Source organism: Meriones unguiculatus, chromosome 12 (assembly GCF_030254825.1).
Source record: "Meriones unguiculatus strain TT.TT164.6M chromosome 12, Bangor_MerUng_6.1, whole genome shotgun sequence".
NCBI classification, from domain to species: Eukaryota; Metazoa; Chordata; class Mammalia; order Rodentia; family Muridae; genus Meriones; species Meriones unguiculatus.
The window spans coordinates 27,512,356-27,528,412 of record NC_083360.1 but is presented as its reverse complement, the minus strand read 5'-3'; the positions used below and the strand labels follow the sequence as shown (position 1 = coordinate 27,528,412).

The 16,057-nt window shown below is 48.8% G+C and overlaps 1 protein-coding gene across 9 annotated transcripts in view; it reads left to right on the top strand.

The window, feature by feature from the left end:
* The first annotated feature begins 2,495 nt into the window (after window positions 1–2,495).
* Window positions 2,496–16,057, top strand: part of Jakmip1 (janus kinase and microtubule interacting protein 1) — a 112,233-nt gene continuing 98,671 nt past the window's right edge. For 6 of the 9 annotated variants that reach the window (XM_060365418.1, XM_060365415.1, XM_060365417.1 and 3 more), the window contains exon 1: window positions 2,496–2,789. The gene's annotated coding sequence lies outside the window, so the exon portion shown is untranslated. Of the gene's footprint in view, window positions 2,790–10,990; window positions 11,115–16,057 lie in introns of those variants that run through there. The other 3 variants (XM_021630668.2, XM_060365419.1, XM_060365413.1) reach the window with 2 other exon arrangements.

The following is a 16,057-nucleotide window of genomic DNA, read 5'->3' as shown; positions in this document are numbered from 1 at the left end:
TAAATTTACATGTATGTATGTATGTATGTCTTAGAGTGTATGTATAGAGTAGCTGTGTTTACAGGTGTAGTGTATGTGTGTGTGTGTGTCAGAGAACCACTGTGAGAGTTGGTTCTCTTCTTTCATGATGTGGGGTCTCAGGTCATCAGACCCAGTTTTACCCACTGAACCATTTCCATAGCCCCAATTATTCTAAATGAATACTGTCACTTGCACAGAACTTTGTAGTTCTCATTCTTCTTAGGGAGGGCTCTTGATTTTAGAAGCTCTGGGCACCATGAAACTCATGCACCACACAGATGTCTGATCACAATCCATCCTTTTTTTCTTACCCATTAGCAGAAACCTGCATTTTTTTTTCATGCATCTGAAAAAATTCTTCTTTAAATTAAAAAAAGAAGAAGAAAATGTCCTCTGAAGTCAGAGGGCTTGTGCAACGCTCTTCTGACCAAACATACCAAATAGGAGTCTCTGGAAGAATTTCCAGAAAAATTTTTGCAAGGAGCTGTGAGGTGTGTGTGTGTGTGTGTGTGTGTGTGTGTGTGTGTGTGTGTGCATCTTGTATCTTCCTCTTTTGACTGGAATAGCGATAGGATTCAGAAGACAGGCAGTCACCTTGCCACCTTGAAGACACTGTGAGGAAGGAAATCCCTTTCTGACCAAGGGGATGACATGAGAAAGTGAGGACTGGCTTGCCTTGGGTTTCTTATTAAGTGAGAAAAAAACAAAACAAAACAATTTTTTTTACTGTGTAACAGAGCTCTGAATAACTTGTGGCCAAACACAATCTGTAACTGATACACATGTATCAAGTAGGGTAAACTCAGTGGCTCTGTAACAGAAACTTATTGTCTTTGCTCTAAGCTAGACTAGCTTCCCTCAAGCAGGGAAGACTCCTCTGAGGGTTGCAGAAGCCTCTCCTCTGCTTCTTTCTTAAGTTGGTCTGTTGATCTTTGGTGTTCTGGCATGCCTCCAGGCTCACAAACCATTTCCTTCCTGTGCACCCATTCTCATAGGAATAGGAGTCAGATTGGATGAATCCAGGATGACCTCTTAATTAATGACACTTGCCAAAGTCCTGCTTCTAAACAAGGACATATTATGAGGTAGAGAGAGAGAGAGAGAGAGAGAGAGAGAGAGAGAGAGAGAGAGAGGCTTCACCTCTGCAACACCACAGCCCTGTTACCGTCCCTGCTACTTGTTGTGTTCAAGCCACTAGCTAGCCCCACAGTCCCGTCACCTCTCCCTTTCCGTTGTTCCAAGCTTTGTTACCTGGCACCATTTCAGTTTATGCTCTCTTTACAGCTGGTCTATTGTCAGGCATCCTGGAGTCCTTCAGAAACATCTGGGTCTTCCACCCCCGGTTCTGGGAAGGTCTGCACTCTGCGCTCTCACAGGTACAGCCTTGTGACTTCCCCTGGTCAATGAAATGCAAGGGGCATGCTGTGCTTTTCAGGCGGGAAGGTTGCTTTTACAAACACCTTTCCTTCAACCTCCTCTGTAAATTGTGGGTGTTCCTTCTGACCCAGTCTCATAAGCATGGCCCGTGACAGATGTCCATGAACGGAGCCCCACTGACCCAATCATGATAAATAGTATAGACAAGAAACAAGCCAGTGAGAGTCTGGCTTGTTTGTTACCTCAACTCAATAGAGTTTATTCTGACTGGTATATTAAAAAAGTATGAATCTGACAGCAGTTTTCCCAAGGTGAGACAAGTCTCAGGGTAAGCTCCCAATACTTTCTTGTAGCCCATAAGACTTCACGGTGCTGGCCTTTGCCCATCCCTTTTTTTTTTTCCACCTTTCCAACCTCCTCTCTACCTTGTGACAGGCAGTCTTTCTTTCTTTCTTTTTTTTTCAGACTCTCAAATATGCCCTTTGTCTTTAGATGCTGTTCCTTGGCCATGGATGCTCTTCCCCGTCTTTGCAGGTCTGTCCATCACGGTATCCTTAGATCTTAGGGACAACACAGTAGGTCCTCAATACATATCTGTAGACCAACACTGAACAACTGAATCTCTGCCTAGCTACACCTCCTGCAAGGACCCGGTTGCCATTGCATTGTCATGAAGGTTTGCTGCTGTTTTGCTCAGTGATGGAGATGCCAGAACCGTCGGAATCCTGGGTCTTTCGCTTACCACATGACCTTGAACATTTCGCTTTAACCTCGGTCTCCGATTTCCTATCTGCACAAAGCGGGGCAGACACCCCGCCATCCCTGCATCTTCTCCAGGATGGTCACCATCCCATGGTAGGTGGTCTCTACGGGCAGGGCGAGTTTCCCAGGCCTGAGACAGGTCACCCTGTTGCTCCTGCCTGTGATGGCCCCGGGTCCGGACTAGCACCATCCAGGCCTTCCTGGCCCAGTGCGCAAGCTCACTTGTGCCGGGAGCTGACCGTAGCTCTGGGCTTTCGCCTCGGGCAGGGAGGACGCCACGCCCTCCCCACTGACTGGCGGGAGGATGCGCCAATCGGAGGAACGACGAGGGAGGGGGCGGGGCCACAGTGCGAGCCGGCGCCCGGCGCCCACCAAGCTGCAGCCGCTAACGTGCGGCGCCTGTCCCCGCCGTCCCCGCATCGCGCACTGGTTCCCCTGCGGGCCGAGCCTCATCGGCTACGGTCCAGGTTTTCTTTATTTTTATTTTTTGGATGCATTCATTTTCTGTTCTGTCTCGTCCCTTCTAAGGTGGCGGCGACGGCGACAGCAGCGTAGGCGCGCGCTGGGAGGGGGCGGCCGGAGAATGCAGCGCCTGGCTGCTGCTCGGCTCGGGTCGGAGCGTCAAGCAGGTGGGTACAGGTGTGCCGCGGAGGGGAGGGGTCTTGGGACAGTGCACCCTGTGGGCGGACCCTGCGGCGGGGACACTACCAGTGCTGCCTGCCCGGTCCCCACCCCCAGCCTCCGCCTCACAGCCACTCTGCACCGTTCATCCCACCTCCCAGCCCCGCCCATCTCCCTTCCCCCACTCTCCCCAGAACCCCAACCTTTCCTTTGGTGGCTTCGGTCCCCGGACACTGCCCTTGGCTCCCCTGTGTCGCTCATGCCACCTCGCTTTCCACTCGTCTCGTCCTCACGTCCCGGAGCTGAGGAGTGGGAGGGGACCCGCCCGTTCCTCAGCGAGTATCGCGGGGGGTGGGGGGGGCGTGGTTGGCCGGCCGGTCCCTCTCCTGCAGGTCCCCGCCTAAGTGGAGAGCCCAGGGTGTGTAGGGGTGACCGGGAGGGGGAGGCCGCCCTGGCGGCATCCCACCCCACGCACTGCACACGCTGCGGATGAGGGGCTACGCACACCCTCGCACCGCTCCGCCCACGTGTGCGCCGGGGAGAAGGCTCGGGCGCTGCGAAGAAAGGCTGGTATCCACCCTGTGCCCGGCGGCGCGCCCTGGGCGCACGGGATTTCGGGGCAGGCGCTACGATCGGCTCCGCGGTGCTGGGCACCTCTCTGCGTATCAGAGACCTCTCGGCCCCGTGTTAGGGAGCTGCGCTGGGCTGCACATTCCTAGGCCTTCTCTCTATCATTCCATCCTCCCAGCTGCGGGATTCCGAGGCTAGGCCCGTTTAGGCCACTGTCCAGGCTGGAGCCTTTCGCTTCCCTTTCCACACAGTAGGCTTTCTGCCAGTCTCTGCCCAGCGTTTTAAGCTCAAAGAAACGTCTACCGTGCTGTCTTTAGCGCACACTCAGGCACATTGACCTTGGCCTTTGCTTTGCTGTTCCCATTTTGGGCACGCCCTTACTTCATCTGGCCAGCTTCTTGTAGACCAAAGTTAAGCAGAGCTCCTTGCCAGCTGCCAGTCAGAGCTTCACCGTGTGGTAGGCCCATGACCCCGGGCCTTCCCGGTGAATGGCTGCACCTCCCAAGCAGGTGAAGAGGGCAAGGGCAGCCACGCCTGATGTCACCTCCTGTAACTTGGGAGTCTCTGATGTGTAGGCAACGCTGGGGGAGGAGCTGGCGGTTTCTCCAGGACAGGGGTTGTTTGATGACAGTTTCATCAGCTGGGCAGGACAGCTGGAAGGGATGGGTTGGAAGTGAGGGTTGGGAAAGCTCATTTTGTGAGTTCGTTTGTGAAGCTGATTGCCGCAAAGTGCTCATTGGGACCTTGCGCCAGGTAGGATTGCTGAGGGCTGCATGAGAGTTGGAGGTAATCCTCACCTGGGCCTTTTCACAAGAAATCCTCAAAAGAGCCGTCCATGGTCACAGGAGATGACAAGACTGCCATTCCCTGTGCCACAAACCATTCATAGAGCCCCAGTGTCTCCACTGTGCAGCAAGTTTCTCACTGGTGGCTTCCCTGGCTCACTGGATCCCTTTTCCTGCTGTCCTGTCTCAGCCACTGTGCTTCCTGGATATGTCTGCACATAAGATGGTTTTCCCTCATTCCCTTCCCTCTGAAATAATGCTCCCCTCTTGTCTGTCTGGGAAACTCTTATTCATGTGGGTCTTTTTTTTTTTGGGGGGGGAAGGGGGTTGTTTTTGTTTTTCTCTTCTGTTGCCAGACTGCAACTCCCTATCTGTACCTCCCAGAGCTGCACACGCATGCGCAGCAATAGGATTTGTGTGGTTTCCCCCCCCCCCCCCGTCACTCAGATCTAACCCACTAGGGATTCTGGGGACTGAGATGTCTTAGACCCTACCTGCCACTTAGCTGGAATTGGCAGGCATTTGGCACATGGCCTTTCTGACCAAGGTTCCTGAGTATTACTGTGGTCCACTCTCCTGGGCGGGTCTCCTCCAAGGTGATGGAATGGACTCACTAGATTCATGTCCTCATTCTCTTTACTGTGAGGTCTTGGACAAGAGCCTGCCCCACTTCATTTCCTGTATACATGGAGACAGTGTTTCTCTTGCACTGGGTTATCCGGGGATCAGAGGTGTGGTCGTCTTATTAAATGGTTGTGGTGATAAGTGTGTGATGTGCTGTGTCCTTTAGCTCTGTCACGGAAGAGATGCTCATGCTGGTGGCTCTCTCTTGTCCTTCTTTAGCTAAGCTGAAGATCCCGAGAAGCAGTTCTGGATGGGGTGAACACAAGCCCCAGTGGCTCTGTGTCTCTAGGCAAGGCGTTCAGTCTCTGTGCTCTGTGGGAGGGAGGGTTATAGAAGGTGGGTGGCCTGTGCTGCTCTCCCTCCCACTTCTGTCATGAGGGCTTATTTTAGTCACACCGTGCCGTTCAGGTACAGATCACGTGAGCCTTCTACCGACCTCAAATGCTGCCCCACTGGATTCCCTGACCCCTACGGTCTGTCAGCACCTTCCTGAAGGGCTAGCACAATCTGTGAGGCACTGTCTCCCTGCTTTCGGTGGAGACACGCCATTGAAATGGCGTCTTAGCAGCTGGGGCTGCTGTGGTTAGAGGCTCAGAAGAGGATCCTGGGTTGGCCAGCCACCCCCAACTCCCAAGCATTGGGGAAGTGCTATCTTTGCTTACGTGGTTCCACAGGCAGCCCAAGGCAGAGGGGCCATATACAGCAAGAGCACGGGGGTGGATGGGGTAGCTCTGGGAGCCTGGGTTGAAAGTGGAGTAGGCCGGAGTGAACACGAGGACAGCGATGACTCGGGAGAAGTAGTTGGGTGCTGTGTCAAAACCCTGACTGGAGGGATGGCTCTTGCTGCTCCTGAAAAGGACCCGGTTTGGGTTCCTAGCACCCATATGGCAGCTCACAACCATCTGCAACCAGGTTCTTCCTGGCTTCTTCCAGGGTGCTGTAGGCGTAGGCCATGTACATGGTGCACAGGCATACACGCAGGCACGATATTCATACACATATAACAAAAATACATCTTTTAATGAAAGACACTGGCTGGAAGTAAAGAAGAAAGAAGGCCCAGCATTTGGAGGGCGACACAGAGGATGGGAGGTGATGTGTTGCGGGGATGGCGCTCCGCTCGTCTCTGGCTTTGATGTATGTCTTCTGAACAGCTCAGAACGTGTTGTCTTCTCATGAACTTGCATAGCAGACTGGCAGATGTCAGAGTTCTTAGAATAGTATAGCAAAGTTCTCATTAAGCTCTAGGGTCCACACTGGGGCTGGAAGCTAGCACTCTTGTGAATAAAGTTATTGGAACACAGCCCTGCCCTGCCTTTTTCTGCAGGATGGTATGTGGCTGCTAGGGCTTGGACCTCACAGAGCTGGTGTGGTAGGCAGAGGGGGTTGTTGCCCTGTGGATGGTGCTGTCTCTGACTCAGTTGAACTTGCTGAGACATGAGGAAGGGAATCTCTTAACAAATTGGCAAAGAGAGGCTCAACAGCTTGTCCAGGTCATACAGCCAATGAGTTTGAAGGCAGTAAGCCTGTGTTCTTTATTTCTTCAGGGTTTTGTGTGTGTGTGTGTGTGTGTGTGTGTGTGTGTGTGTGAAGTTACTTTTATTGCCACTCATTGAATTCTACAAAGGGTAGGGTATAGTACATCTTATAGCTAATGTCAAAATTTGCTGATCAATTCGTAAAATATTTTTTACATTAACTGTATGTTTACTGTTTGACAATGGCTATTATAGTAATCCTTGTTGAGTGCACAGTTTGTGACACTAAACACATTTGCAGGGCTCTGCAGCCGTGGCTGTCACCCATTTCCATTTCCATCATCCTAAGCTGCAGCACAAGTTCTATACTGACCCTCACTGCCCAGTGCAAATGTCGGCCTCAGGTTCAATGTCAGCTTTGCCTTTTACCAGTTAACTGTGCAAATGTCTGCACCCTTCAGGATGCCCTGCATTTTAGTTTCCTCATTTGGTGAGAGTCGATGGTCCTGGTGTCATACTTTTTGTCAATCTGACACAGACCTAGACATACTTAGAAGGGAACAGAGGAGCTGCCTCCATCAGATTGGTCTGTGGATGTGTCTGTGGAGCATTGTCTTGATTGCTAATTGATGTGGGAAGGCCCAGCCCACTGTGGACTGCTACTCCTGGGAAACTGATAATGGATTGTATAAGAAAGCAGCTGAGTTTGCATGGTGGTGCACACCTTTAATCCCAGCAGTCGGGAGGCAGAGGCAGGTGGATCTCTGTGAGTTCTAGGCCAGCGTGGTCTACAAAGAGAGTTCTAGGACATCAAAGGTTGTTACACAGAGAAACCCTGTTTTGAACCATCCTTCTCCCCCCCCACACACAAAAAGAAAGAAAGAAAGAAAGAAAGAAAAAAAGAAGGCTGAGTAAGCCACGAGGAGCAATCCAGGAAGCAGCATTCTTTTGTGGCCTCTGCTTTGGTTCCTGCTTTCAAGTCCTCCCTCAACTTCCTACCTGGCTTCCCTCAATGACCAGCTGTAATCTGTAACAGCTTCCACCCCTCTGCTCTTGAAGGTACTATAGGTCACTATTTTGCCACAGCAACAAAAAGCAAACTAGGCCAGGAATTGGTACTGAGGGGTGTTGCTGTAATGGACATGATGATGTGGTGTTGGACAACGGTGGAAGACATTTGAAGCTTTGGACTAGAGAAGCCAGTGAGTGCTCAGAGCTTCAATGGGCTGCTCTGTGGGGGCTTGGAATATATGGGTGCTGAGGACGATGCAGACAGTGGAGGCTTGGCTTATGAAGCTTTAAAGGAAAGTTTGAGAGTCAAAGACTCTATCGGGGCCATGTGATATTTTGAGTGGATAATCTGTCTGGCCATCTGGGACTGAAGAATCAACAAAAGACCAGCATCACTGAAATGAAACCTTCTTGGAGGTATTTTGTTTGGGTCAGCACACAGAAACTGTGGTCCAGAGGGGGCCAAGGCTGTACCTCAAGCTGGCAGGAGGGCTTGGTACTGTGTAAGGAGGTACTGGTTTTGAAGGCATGGAGGTTTGGCACCATGAGAATCCAGGACAGGATACTGGTGAAGGTTCAGCCTCAAGAGCAGTGAAAATCTCAGGATTGAAGGAGTCATGGAGAGAAGCTGAAGTTTTGAGGCCACTGTGGAAGGTATTGCTGTGGAGACCTAAGAATATTGGAGGTGCTGATAACATGGGACATCTGGCAAGGACAGTAGCAGGTATGAAGTAGAGCTGGCTTGAGGTGACAAGACAAGGTATGTGCTGTGGATAGGTGAATGTAGCCAAGTCATCCAGACCCCAGGAAATCATGAATGAGACCCAGATGGACATTGAGCTTTTTTCATACCATTAAGTGTTGGTTTTGTTTTGGTTTGATTGTAACTGTAGTCTGGTCCTTCACTCTTGGAATAAAAAAAGGTCTGGAACTTGTTTTGGATTTTTTTTTTTATTGTTTTGGATTTTACAGGAGTTCACAGTTAATAAACATTGGATTTGTTTTTTATTTTTTATCTTTTATGTGTGTGAGTGTGATTGTCTGCATTTATGTAAGTGTACTTGTGTGTATGTGTGTGCCTGGTGCCTGGACATCAGGAAAGAGCACCAGATAACTTGGAACTAGAGTTGCAGATGGTTGTGAGCCACTGTGTGGGTGCTGGGAATCAAACCCCATCCTCAGCAAGAGCAGCCAGGGCTCTTAGCCATGGAGCCATCTCTCTAGACCCTAGATTTTTATTTATAAAATTTTGGGGTTTATTTTATTTTATGTGTTTGAATGTTTTGCCTGTATGCCTGTAATGCATGCATGTGCGTATATATGTATGCATGTATGTATGTATGTGCACCCTGTATGTATCAGTAGATGGTTATGAGCTATCATGTGGGTGCTAGCAACTGAACCCAGGTCTTCTGTAAGAACTCCAATGCTCTTAACTGCTGAACCATCAGCCCTGATGTTGGATATTTAAAGAAACGATGGACCTTAAAAATCATTTAAAAATTATATATTTTTTAAAGAATGGAACTTTAAAAATTGGATTCTTTTGTTTTACTTTTGTTTTTCAAGACAGGGTTTCTCTGTATAGCCTTGGGTGTCCTGGACTCGATTTGTAGACCAAGCTGCCCTTGAACTCACAGTAGTCTGATTGTCTCTGCCTCCCTGAGCGCTGGGATTAAAAGTGTGTGCCGCCAGCTTGGATTATGTTTTATATTGTGATAGTAATGTGAGATCTTGGGGCCAAGGAATGAAAGAGTGTGGCTTAGAGTGATGTGTTTGTGTCTCAGGATTGACTAGGAGTGGAATGCCATAGTTTAACTTTTTAAAAAAATGACATTATTTATTTATTAAGGAGGAGTGCCTGTTACAGCTGCACATAGAGGTAAGGTTCCACTGTGTGGGACCTGGGGATGGAACTCAGGTCATCAGGCATGGTGACAAAGTGTCTTCATCTACTGAACCATTTCTCATTTGTTTTGTCAACTTGACACAGACCTGGGCACTCCTCAGAAGAGGGCATCTCAGTTGAGGAATTATCTCTATCAGATTGGCCTGTGGGCATATCTAGGGAGCACTGTCTTGATTGCTGTGGTGTGAGAAGGCCCAGCCCACTGGGGCCAATGCCATCCCTGGGTAGGTGAGCCTAGGCATGTATAAGAAAGCAGGCTGAGCATGGGGAGCATGAAAAGCAAGCCAGTGAGCAGCATTCCTTCATGACCTTTACTCCTGTTCCTGCCTTGGGTTCCTGTCCTGGCTTCCCTGGATGATTGACTGTAAGCTGTAAGAAGAAATAAACCCTGTCCTCCCCAGATCCAAGTTGCTTGAGGTCAGTGTTTTATCACAGCAACAGAAAGCGAAGCAGAATACTGTGTTTTCATGCTTGCAAATCCCCTGGACACAAAGATGGGGCAAGATACAGGGAAGCCCTTGGGTAGCATTGTGCATCGGACAGAAGCAGCAGGGTTGTGCCCTGGGACAGCACATTCAGGCTGCTATTGGGTCGTTCTGTGCTGCTCAGTGTGGTCTGAGTGTGGCCTCTTTCCCCCTTCAGTACCCTGATGACCTCAGCCATGGCAACCTGGGACATTGGCTGCCTGCTCTCTCTCCCTGTGGCCCTGGCTTGGCTGAAGGACCACTTTGAGGAATGAAAGAAGTTCTGTGTGCACTGGGGACTGGGCTTTGTGGCGGTAATGCGCTTGTGTATTCCAGGTCAGCGGGACATGCTGGCTCTGCTTCCTGGCCTCTAGCCTCTCCTTTGCAGTGTTTTGAGTCCAGAGTCTTCGGTACTTTCCTAGGGGGATGGAGGGAGTGGGGTGTGCCATGCATGGGAGGGGTGTCCTGCTTCCCGGGAGAGCTCAGGCATAAAAGTCATATGAGTGGTGACAGGTGATGTGACTCCTTCTCTGCCTGTGTCCCTTTTGATCCTGTTCTGGAGGCTGACATTGTACCTGTGCCCTCCAGCACATGGAGTCAATTCTGCATTTTCCACTGAGGCACTCCACACGCCCCCTTCCCCTTTTCTATGTGATTACCCTTTAAAAAAAGAAAACTGAGGCAAACTCACAGAACAGGAAGCTAACTATTGCAGAGTGTAATTTTATGGTATTTTGCTCATACAGAGTGCAACCATCATTGTCTAGTAAGACTATTTCCACCACTCTCGGAAAACTCCATGCCCATTAACTGTTGTTCCTCATTGCCCATCCCTTCTGGCCTCTAGCCCCTATGTTACCTTAAGCTTCTGTACTTCTCTTTTTAATTTTTGGAAGACTCATGTAAGCAGAACCATGCCACGGCCTCATTTTTGTGACCAAGCTTCTTTTGTTTAAACTGGTTTTCAAGAGTTGCCCACGTGTGGCAGGTGACAGCGCTTCGTCCTTTTTTTCTTTTTTCTCTTTTTGTGGCTGAATACTCTTTCAGCACGTGAGTGTCTACTCCTTAGTGGTGGACATTTGGTCCTTTCCACGTCTGGTGACTGTGGGAGGTGGTGAAGACTTTCTTCTTCTCTGCATTATATAATCAGTTCAACTACAACAATGTCAAACAGTGGTCATGGGTCCTTCATGCCCAGCACTGCTCTGGGAGCATCCAACCAGGACTCCAGCTTTTTGGCTCCTCATCTCCCCGGCAAGAGCATGGGAATGCCCTGAAGCTGGAGAGAGGAGGTGGGGACTGGGGGAATGGCCAAGGGAGGCAGCTGGCACAGTGCAGGGAACCCTAGCCACCTCTCTGCCAGTTTCTGGAACATGCTGCACTCTTGCTGTGAGGAGCATTTCTGTGTGCTGTTTGCTCTCTGGAAGGCTGGCCTCTGCCCTGGCCCCGGCCGACTGCTTGGCACCCTTCCCGTCTTAAATTGCCATCCCAGGTAAGGACTCCACTTTCTCTTTGCTCTTGCTTCGATTTCCTTCTGATAGCCATTATCATCTGAAATGACTTTGCTCTCTCTCTTTTTTTTTTTTTTTCTTAATTTCATTCACCCCCACCCCACCCCAATCTGGAATAAAGCACCTTGCGGATGACAGAAACTAATTTCCCAAGATTTCTTGACTCTCAGAGCCAGGCATCCGGATGGTGTCCATGAGCACTGAACACAGCTTGCTGTTGCATGGGGGTGGGGTGACTTAATTTCCCCACACTATCTTGCTAGTCCTGCACTCAGGGGCATATGACTTAGTCTCTCTAGGTTCTACTTCCTCTGTGATATCTGGAGGATGTCCCTACTTCTCCTGGGACTGCTATGGCTAGTGCATTAAAGGATAGGCCGGTAGAAGGTTTGTGGTGACCCTGCTGGAGGTTTAGAAGTCGTAGTTATCAGACTGTGAATGAGCTTCCTCAGGCTTGGGAACCCGCGTGCTTGTGCTGGGTGAGACCCTCTGAGCCAAGCTGCTGTGTGATAGCAGCCACTCCACAGTGTGGCTCCTGAGCCCTGAGACACAGCTCCAGCAGGCACAAGGACACACAGTTTAGTGTGAATAAACCCAGGAGTGAGTTGATCCCATGAGCATGTGGAGAGATAGTCCTGCTTTGGAGGTTTTGGGCTAAATGAAAAGTTAATATTAATATTACCTATTGCTTTTTTTTTTTTAATTTTTGTGTAACCACTAGTATATTTAGTGACATATTGGCCAGAGAGGCTCAGGGCCGAGGACTGCCAACCTCCCTGCCTGCACGAGGCCTGAGCTTGCTTTAGCACTGCACAGCTGAACTGACAGTGTCCTCTGTGGTCAGTGCTGGCTGAAGGGTAATGCTTCCTAAGGCTAAGTGCTGATAGGAGAAGGTGTTCACATCCAAGGGCTTCCCACCCCAGCTCTGACTTTTGTTGCCTGTGTGACGTTGGGCCAGGGAGGTTTGTGGCCCTTTGGTTTACTGCTCCGTGAACAAGAAGCTCAGACTGATGACAAACAGCGGCAGAGATCCATTATCCACAGCAGGCCCTCTTGTATCTTGCTAGGGCCTGAGCCCTCAGATCTACAGGATCTGCATCTGACTTTGTGGGGGAGGAGAGAGACACTCGAGGCACACAATGTGAGTAAAAATACAAACCCAATACCGACACCAGCCCAAATGGGCTTTCTGAAGGCTGGAGATGAGGAATGCTGAGTCCCACGTGCAAAGCCTTCTGCTCAGGGGCTCTTGGCTTTGTGCCCTGGGATGGGGGGCTCACAGTTGCTTATCACTAACCTGTAGCCAAAGTAGTCACTTTGATGTGTCTGGAGAGTGTTGGGACACTCCTGGGGTTGCTTCTGCTAATGGCACTAGCTTCTCTAAGCCATCTATATTTAACCCTAGAAAGGTAAGATCTTTCCTCATACTTCCCCAAGTGGGTGTGACCACACTGGGGCTCCTAATCTGCCAGGCCAGCTAGGGGTTTATGTTTGCGTGATCCCTTACTGGCAGAAGCCACAAGGGAACCAAGCCTCTTCTCCCTGGGAGCTCTGGTTTCCGGGGGTATCACAGATTGTATACTCTATATGGAAAGGGGCTTGGGGAGCACTCTGTATGAGCTTAGCAGGGCCACACCTCCTTTGCACATCTGCCTGAAAGTGTCTAGCAGGGATCAAGGTGGAAGGGCTCACACATAAACTGAAATGAGTGGGACTGTGGGATTGAGGGTCTTGGGGGGAGGGGTGCAAGTCTTGTGAGTTTTGGGTGCTTCCTGAGACTTGTTTTATTTACTTCTCAATGAATTAAAAATATTTTTGTTTTGTATGTATGACTGTTTTATGCATATGTGGTGCTCAGGGAGGTCAGAAGAGGGCATCAGGTCCTTTGGCACTGGAGTTATGGTGGACCACAAGCCACAAACATGTATAGATTCTGAGAAACAAACTTGACTCTTCTGCAAGAGCAACATGTGCTCTGAGATACTGAGCCTTCTCTCTGGCCTCCAACTTCTGGAGTCTTATAAGCCCTCTCCTTCTTTCTTGAGGGGGTTTTTCCTAGTTGTTACAGACAAACTGAATGAATGAAGATTTGGAGTGGTCCCTGGAGCATCCTTAGGGCAGGGAATGAACTTGCTTTGGTCAGCTACACTGTCTACCTACTGATCCTGCTTGAAAAAAAAAAGTTCTTCCAACTCTGTATTTGTGGAAGGCCACATAGCATTTCCTTTCTCCTTGATGCGTCTTAGGACACTCTTCAGAAGGCAAGCCTTTCTGTTGCTTGCAGGGCTGTCTGATGGGCCAGGATGTCTGGTGAGCAAACATTCAAGGTGTCTTTGATTGGATTTCTCCAGTGAGGTTTGGAGCCTGACAAGCTCAGGGTGGTGGCAGTTCTCTTTACCAACTGAAAAAACCAAAAGGTCAGTGAGCGCTTCTTTGCGTCTGGCCTCTTTACAGCATTGGTTACCATGGGTATTTCACTGATGTTCATGTGCCTGATAACACCACAGTGGCTAAGCATGAGCCTGCTTCTCGAGGGCCCGAGTTACAGACCTCCTCATGTTTCTGTAGGCTTTGCTAAAGATGGACATGAAATTCTTCAAGACACGAATGAACCCTGTTGCTGTAGGGTGTCAGAAAGAGGGGTCCTTCAGCAGAAGACAGGAAAGGGTGCAGAAACACCCATCTCAGAAGTTGTAAATCTGAGATTTCAAATTTTGAGTCCCAGGTTGCTGGGTTGCAGCTCTCTTCCAGTTTTTTGCTAGTGAAAGGTGAGGAGGAGGGCTTTGCGGTTCAACTAAGAGGTTGAGTGGTGGTGTCACTTGGGCAGCAAGGCAGACTGGGTAGCCGGGGTACTGTGTGACCTGTTCACTTCAGTAGATGCATCAAGCAACTTTGCTTCCCTAGGGCTTCCTTGGTGCCCATGCCAGTGTCCTCGAGAGCAAGGCATAATGTCTGAAAATTCCAGCTGCCACCATCCCACCTTGGTCTGAAGCCCTGGGCTGTTACTGTGTGTCATGGAGGAGATACCCAAAACATAATGAGCATATCCTGCCTTCTGGTGGAGATCAACTTGAGGACCTCAGATGATCCAGCCGCATTGGCTGCCAGTGGGCGTTTTAAAATGCAGCTGGTGTCCTGTGACTGTTCGATGAAGGGTTGAGTTGCTCCCATTTACTGGCACCAGATAGGGAAGGACATGATGGATTTGAAAATGAGCCATTTAAGAAGCTTAAAATTGTCTGTCTACATTAAACAGAAATAGCGCTTTGAAATCTATGCTCCTGAAGTAGTACCTGCTTCATTTAATGCAAATGAAAGCAATAAAGGGGGAACAGAGGAACAAAAGTGGCAAAGGATGGAAAGCAATGGGCAAGGGAGAGTCAAGGCGGTTTCCTTCAGGGATGTGGGACATGAGTCTGACCATGCTCCACTAGATGGTCTTGAACCCATGTACATACAGACAGTATTGAATGGTCTCAGGGGGCTTAATAAAAAGAGAGCATATCAATGGGGGGGGACATGGATGGTGGGGTAGGAAAGGAGCTATAGTGGAGTGACTAGGGATGAATTTGATAAAACATTATATGCATATATAAAATTGTTAAACAATATTTGTTGTTGATTACTAATATTTGTATTGACTTATCTTTTAGTTAAACAGTGGTTATACCCAAATCACCACACAGAGACTAGGATTTATTTAATTAACCTAGTGCATAATGCTGGGCAATAGTTACTCCATCCTAAACCTCCAAGCCCGCATAGTTTCCTCCCATTCAGATTTCCAACATTATACTTAGGTCCGGTTTATCTCTCCTCAAAGTCCTCTCTCACTGATCTCTCCTCTCTGACTTCTCCCACTCGCTTCCTTCTTCTCCCATCTGGACCAGGATGTCCCACCCTTTTCTCTCTATTGTGCAGCATTGGCTGGTTATTTTATTGAAATTACAGAGAACAAATGGTGGCGTGTTTACACAAACTTGAGGCAGGTGATGCTTAGACAATAAAGTGTCCATACTGAAACCAGATAGTGCGGTAGAGAAATCAGTATTTGAAAGAACAAGGGTAAATTGTATACACTCCACAAGAACATTATACCAACAAATAATAAAGGTAAAAAAAAGGCAAAATGGCAGAGCCAAATCCAGTCATGCCAATAATACCATTAAACAGAAATGTGTTATAATAATCCAATCAAAAAATGAATGTTTTCTGAATGGATAAAGCATATGATCCAACTATATGCAATCTTAATCTGCCTGGTCTACTGTAACAAAATACCTGAATCTGGGAGCTTGTAAATAAAAGAAAATATTTTCACACATACTGGAGGGTTGTAGTCTAATTCAGGACACCTCAACATTTACTGTGGCAAGTCTGCTTCCTCATAGCTAGCAGGCTCCCTGATGGAACCTCCTGCAGCAATGAAAACTGCCCAGCCCTCTGGTCTAATCCTATCTGTGGGGTGCCTCTCTGCTCCACCTCAGGCCATCATATCTGTTAGGTTTTAACAAGTAAATTCTGGGGACATAAGCTCTTGGACCATAGCACTGGACTTGGAGACATACTTTAGATCCAGAAGTATAAACTGACCCTGAAAGATGGGAATAGAAACCCAGAGAAAGCTAGAGGATGCCAAACAGAATAGAATTTAAAATAAAACAATGATTAGAGACAAAGAACCATGTTTTATAAGGATAAAAACGACGGATTCCAAAGGACAATTACAAACATGCTCTCACTTAACAACACAGCACCGGAATCCATGAGCAAAACCCCCAAAGTGAAGGGAAGTATTCAATAATAATAGCCACTTACATACTTCATTTCCATGCACGTTCTGTGGTGCTGGGGAGGAGAGCCAGATCCTCCCTCAGCGGTGCTCCACTGCTGAGACTCGCCTTCCACCCAACATCCCAGTCCT